Raw genomic sequence first — 6,505 nt, 5'->3', positions numbered from 1 at the left:
TTCACAACTTGGCTAACTGTTTGGCGCAAGAGGCCTAGCTTTTGGCCTATCTCGGCTTTCGACATGCCTTCCTCACTAAGCTTAATCATTTCTAGCTTTTGATTTAAAGTGAGAGATGTGCGACTCTTCCTTTCACTTGAACACTTAGAGGCCATTGTAGGGTTATTAATTGGCCTAATTTCAATATTGTTGTGTCTCAGGGAATAGGGAGGTCCGAGGAGAGGGGGAGAGATGGGGGAACAGCCAGTCGGTGGAGCAGTCAGAACACACACAACATTTATCAATTAAGTTTGCTGTCTTATATGGGCACGGTTCGTGGCGCCCCAAAACAATTACAATAGTAACATCAAAGATCACAGAGCACCATAACAAATATAATAATAATGAAAAAGTTTGAAATATTGCGAGAATTACCAAAATGTGACACAGAGACACGAAGTGAGCAAATGCTGTTGGAAAAATGGCGCCGATGGAAAAATGGTACCGATAGATTTGCTCAACACAGGGTTGCCACAAACCTTCAATTTGTAAAAAACGCAATATCTGCGAAGCGCAATAAAGCGAAGCGCAATAAAACGAGGTATGCCTGTGTATGTTTATTAATATATCCATATCATAAGTGTTTGCAGGATCAGAGCCAAAAGTCTTATACTATAGCTTCCATTATGAACTTCAGTTTTACTTCTCTAAAGCTTTTTCACTTGGACCGAAACTTTCTATACTGTATTAGGAGATGAATAAGAAATACATATGTGTATAAAAGCCCTACTTTTACTGCTGAGATAAATAAGCCACAAATGAACTTCATGTCTTCACATCTCGCAGAGTAAACTTTCAATAATGAATAGACCACTTAAATCATAAGAGTATTTATTTAATAAATTAAAAGCAATTGTATCCCTTCCAGAGACATTTATCATAGAAAATATTTGCGTACATTCATAATTGTTCACAATTCTTACTATGGATCTGCAGAAGTACCATGTACTTCAGTTAATAACACAGTTCAAATCATGAAAACTGGTCAAGGAAATGAAAGCAGATATCTGGAATCTGATTTCTCATGTCTAGCATACGGCATACTACGCAGCCTGGTCTGGCCACAGGTCAGGACAAAACAGCATAGATGGTGTACAGAGAGAGAAACTAAAGCTGATGTTCAGATAAAATCTGAACCAGTAACTCAGAATGCAAGGAAGACCACAACAGGTCAGAGCGTTTTTGATGCTATGGATTCCTGTTTGAAATCTTTGGGTTTATCTTGTGAACCAAGTATGGTCTGTAAAACTTGTCAGCGGTGGAGGCAGACTTTCTGGGGTTTTGGTCCAAAGCTGAACAAATTCAGAAAAAAGGACCATCACAAACAGTGAAAAAAGGACCATCACAACATCTTTTCTTTGGGGGAAAAAAATAACACCCATAGCAAAACAAAATGCTTCACTACACATGCTTATACCCCCTGAGGAAAAGATGAGAGAATAACATGACACAGATGCTACTTATGTTGCTTAATGTAGTGCTAGAAGGCACTCAAATACTAATATGTGTGGTATAAGAATCTGTGCAGAATAAAATGAGTGTCATGGGCAAATCTAGGAATGTGAAAAGCAGGGAATAGATGGTGCAGTGTATCGCTGCATATAATTCAACTCACCTGCTCTCCAGGCAAAAAGAAAAAAAAGCTACAAGTTTTACTAATATGCTAAGGTTACTAATAAGTCTATATTATTCAGTTTAAGAGGGAAGCAAAAATAAATGCATCTTTATTGGAATGTACATTAATTTGCTATATCATATATTGTGTATTAAAAACAATAAACTAGGCAAAAATAATAAACATTGGTTGTTTCTTTAGTCCTGTGGTCATTAGAATTAAATGTACATCTCTCTTAGATTCATAAAACAAAATCAAGCTTTCTTGAGCATCTTGACAGTACATCCAATGCTTCACTGAAAGTGATTTCCACACCTCGGCTAATGTTGTTAGTGACAGTTAAAAACAGTCGTAGGGCTGTGAAATAGGAGCTATATTAGCAAAACCAGTGAACTGACAGCAGAATTGCAGAAGAAAAGAATAGCTTGATTTAGTGGAACATTTAAGACCTTAAAATGTTTTTAAAAAATATTAAGATCTTAAATGTTTAGAAGAGTTGAGAGAGAACTGGGTAGATTATAATGAACGATGAAGTTAAGTTACTCCCACTGCTGTCTGAATAGATATAATTCTGCAACTCCTAGGCAGTTTATTTTAGCAGGAATCAAAGGGGTGCAACTGCATCCCCACTGAATCTTCCCCAGACTACTGTATTAGTGAATTTACATATGACATTTTAAAATGCCTATGTTACACAGGTGCATTGATTTCTATTAGTTTTGTCTTAAGGCATTGGCACTAGGCTTGGTTCTTCCTGGGTAGAATTTGCTTTAATATATACTTTGTCTTGTGTGTTCAATTGTTTGTGTTAGCAGTTAAGTTTTGCTGGTAATAATTTGCAGTTTCTATCAATAATATTTTCTTCAGAAATTGTATAACCAATTTACTATCCTCTTCTGATTCTTCTCTATCATTGCAGGAGTGGCAGTAGGTATTTCTGTCACCCAAACATACATTTCATGCTTTCCTCAGAACCTGCTGTAAAATAAAATTTGCTTTCAGCTTTTACTTTTAGTCCTGGTTTATAACATTTTTTAAAAAGACTATGAAAATATGGCTTCTGAAAATAGCCATCCCTGATCCTCTGAGATACGATCAATACTTTCCAGTTTCTTCTCCACTAAATCTTGTTCATCACTTCTGTGCCTCCTTCTCTCTCACTTGCATTTTATATTTTTATCCCATCATCAAATGGCTGGTGAAGGAAGAATAAGTGGCAGTACTTGAAGCCATCCAGTCATCCAAAGGCTATGGGGTGGAAGGCATAATGTGAGATTCCCTACCGTGTTCCCAGAAGCACTGTCCTTGAAAGGTCACTGATATAACTACACACTTCCATGCCTCTTTTATTCCTAGACCACAATTCCTGCACCTATTGCCAATTTGTCAGTGTCCCTTAGTATTGCACTGAAGATGAGTCCTCTGCTACTTAAGACTGAGCTAACAGCACACAACTCAGTTTTGCTGGGACAACATTAGCTGCTGGAAATGGCATTACATTTCTGAGAAGCACAAAAGGAGTTTTGGAACTGCTCCACTTTGAAAATGTTTCCACAGCTATTTTTATAGGTATTATTTTAATTAATTTTTTAAAAGACAATAACAATCAATTTACAGAGTTGGGATACAAACTTAAAGAAAAAAAAACCCTCTAAGCAGCAGAATGATGAAGTTAGATCATCCAGTAAGCTAAGCACTACCACCAGTTCCAAGGCACAGTCCCTATCCCACTATGCCCAGCCTTCCTGGTATTATACTTATAATTGGCACCTTTCATAGTATCATAGCAGCTAGGGTCGGAAGGGACCTAAACAGATCATCAAGTCTGACCCCCTGCCTTGGGCAGGAATGGATGCTGGGGTCATATGACCCCAGTCAGGTATCTATCCAGCCTCCTCTTAAAGACCCCCAAGGTAGGAGCGAGCACCACTTCCCTTGGAAGTTGGTTCCAGGTCCTAGCCACCCTGACCGTAAAGTAATGCCTTCTGATGTCTAGCCTGAACCTGCTGTCTATCAACTTGTGGCTGTTATTCCTAGTTGCCCTGGGTGGTACCTGGGGGAACAGGGCATCTCCTATTCCCTGCTGATCCCCCTGGTGAATTTGTAGATAGCCACCAGATCCCCGTCCCCCCTCCCCCCCCAGCCTTCTCTTGTGGGGGCTGAATAGGTTCAGGCCCTCTACTCTCTCCTCATATGGCCTGCCCTGCTGCCCCATGACTCTGCGAGTAGCCCTCCTCTGAACCCTCTCAATACTAGCCACATTTCTCTTGAAGTGCAGCACCCAGAACTGGACACAGTACTCCAACTGCAGCCTGACCAATGCTGCATAGAGGAGGAGGATCACCACCCTGGACCTACTTGTGATGCATCTGTGGATGCATGAGAAGGTGTGGTTAGCCTTATTGACAGCTTCCTCGCATTGGCAGCTCATGTTCAACCTGGAGTCAATCATGACTCCAAGATCCCTTTCTGCCTCTGTGCTGATGAGAAGGGTGTTCCCCAGCCTATAGGGATACTGCTGGTTCCTTCTCCCTAGATGCAGCACCCTGCACTTGTCTGCATTTAATTCCATCCTATTCTCATCGGCCCACCTCTGTAACTTGTCCAGATCTAGCTGCATTCTGTCCTTCCCTTCTAGCATGCCCACCTCACCCCACATCTTGGTGTCATCAGTGAACTTGGATAACGTGCTTTCTACCCCCTTGTCCAAGTCATTGATAAAGATGTTGAACAGTGCAGGCCCGAGGACTCCACCCTGGGGAACCCCACTGCCCACATCCCTCCAGGTCGAAAACAATCCATCCATCACTACTCTGTGTGTGAGACCGTCCAGCCAACATTTAAACATTAAGTCACATGTGCATATCCTATGGACCTTTAGACATGTGCATATCCTATTGGACACATGCTCTCCCAGGCAGCTACAGACAGAACAAAGATGTATGGAAATGCAAGTTCTTAGGACACAAAGCATATACACTGTTGTGAACATGTATTTTTGCATCCTGCGTATTCAAATCTGTTTACATCTCTAGGCAGAATTTTACTGGACAGTGTCTACTCATTTGATGGTCAGTGGATACTGTCTAGTGTTCTCTGCTCAGTGTCCCCTCTCATTGTGTACTCATTATGAACCCATGACCCTCAATCCCATCCCTGTTTGGTTTTCCTGCTGTCACAAGTAATTGGTGATAGATATGCCCGGCGGGGGGGCATCACCGAGCAGGGCTTATAGCTCTACTTTGTGGGGTTTGGCCCACCGTCCTGAATGCCATATTAAAAGGCCTGTGTAGGTGCTTACCTAAAAACAGACAATCAGTTTAATCCAGAGTTGACTTATCCCAGATTTGACTCTGTTAAAACAGGTGGGAGACGGTCATTAACACACCAGGCTTAAAATGGCAATCGACTTGAATTAGTTGAGATTGATCCCTGGCAAAGTGTTAATTCAGGAATCAAACTGGCTGGCTGTTTAGTCATGGGTACTTAGTGGGGGACAAGGAGCCGGTCCACGTGTATGGGCTGTGGTTTGCTACTGGAATCCCAATCAAACCCAAGGTCCATATTTCATTACATAAAAGTGCTCGTGTTCATGTAGATTCAAAGCACATGCCTGGGGAAGCTACAGACTGAAACATGGTTGAGGGGGAGGAGGTGTTTGCTGTGCCTAGCCAACACACATGCATGTGTGAGCCAACATACATCTCTGTAGACGCATGATGCTCTCAGACACACACACACACGTAAACTGACGCACCTAGGCATGCCCAGGTCTCTTTGGACATGCATTGCTCTTACACACACTTACACATGTGAGCCCATACACATGGACCATGCTCATGTGTGAGCCAACATGCATCTCTCTTTGGACACGTTGCTTTCAGGCACATGTGAGCTGGCATACCTGTGCACAAGCATCTTTGGACACAAGTGTCTCACTCATGCGTGCACACATATGTGCATGATCCCATCTGTGAGCTGACATCTCTTTGGACACATGATGATTTCAGGCACACAGGCTTACGTGTGAGATGACACACCTGAGCATGTCTCTTTGGACACAATAGTCTCTCTCACTCACACATGCGCACGCACATACGCACACGCTCCCATGTATGAGCTGACATGTCTCTTTGAACAGATTGCTCTCAGGCGCACACGTCTTTTTGGACATAATAGTCTCTCTTGGACACACATGCACATGTGCACATATACATGCTCCCACGTGTGAGCTGACCTCTCTTTGGACACATGTTGCTCTCAGGTGCGCACACGCGTGTGTGCATTGGCAACCAGAAAGCGCACACCTTTTTGGACACAAGTCTCTCTGCCACTCTCTCCCTCTCCATTCCAGCCCATGCACACACATGTGCACTCCCATGTGTAAGCTGACACATCTCTTTGGACACCCACTGTTCTCAGATATACTCCTACTCGTGTGAGCTGACAACCTGAACACATGTCTTTTTGGACACAAAAGTCTCTCCCTCTCTGTCTCCCTAAGGCAGTCACACTCACACATGTGCATGTACACACACACGCACGTGCTCCTACGTATGAGCTGACATGTCTCTTTGGACACGGTGCTGTCAGGCACACGCATGCTCACACGTGTGAGTTGACAACCAGAGCACACGTCTTTTTGGACACAAGAGTCTCTCTCTTACACACTCACACGTGCGCTCCCACGTGTGAGCTGACACGCCTGTTTGGACACACAGTGCTCTCAGGCGCGCACATGCTCACAGAAACACACGTCCCTTGGGACACGCGCGGCCGCCTGTCCAGCCCCGGCCCAGAGCCCGGCGGTGTGGGGCCCCCGCCCGCAGGGTGCGCGGGGCGGGGCGGGGC

Source organism: Gavialis gangeticus, unplaced genomic scaffold (genome assembly GCF_001723915.1).
Source record: "Gavialis gangeticus isolate Ggan-Ray unplaced genomic scaffold, GavGan_comp1, whole genome shotgun sequence".
Lineage (NCBI taxonomy): Eukaryota > Metazoa > Chordata > Crocodylia > Gavialidae > Gavialis > Gavialis gangeticus.
The sequence above is the reverse complement of the archived record's forward strand: the minus strand, read 5'-3'. Positions refer to the sequence as shown.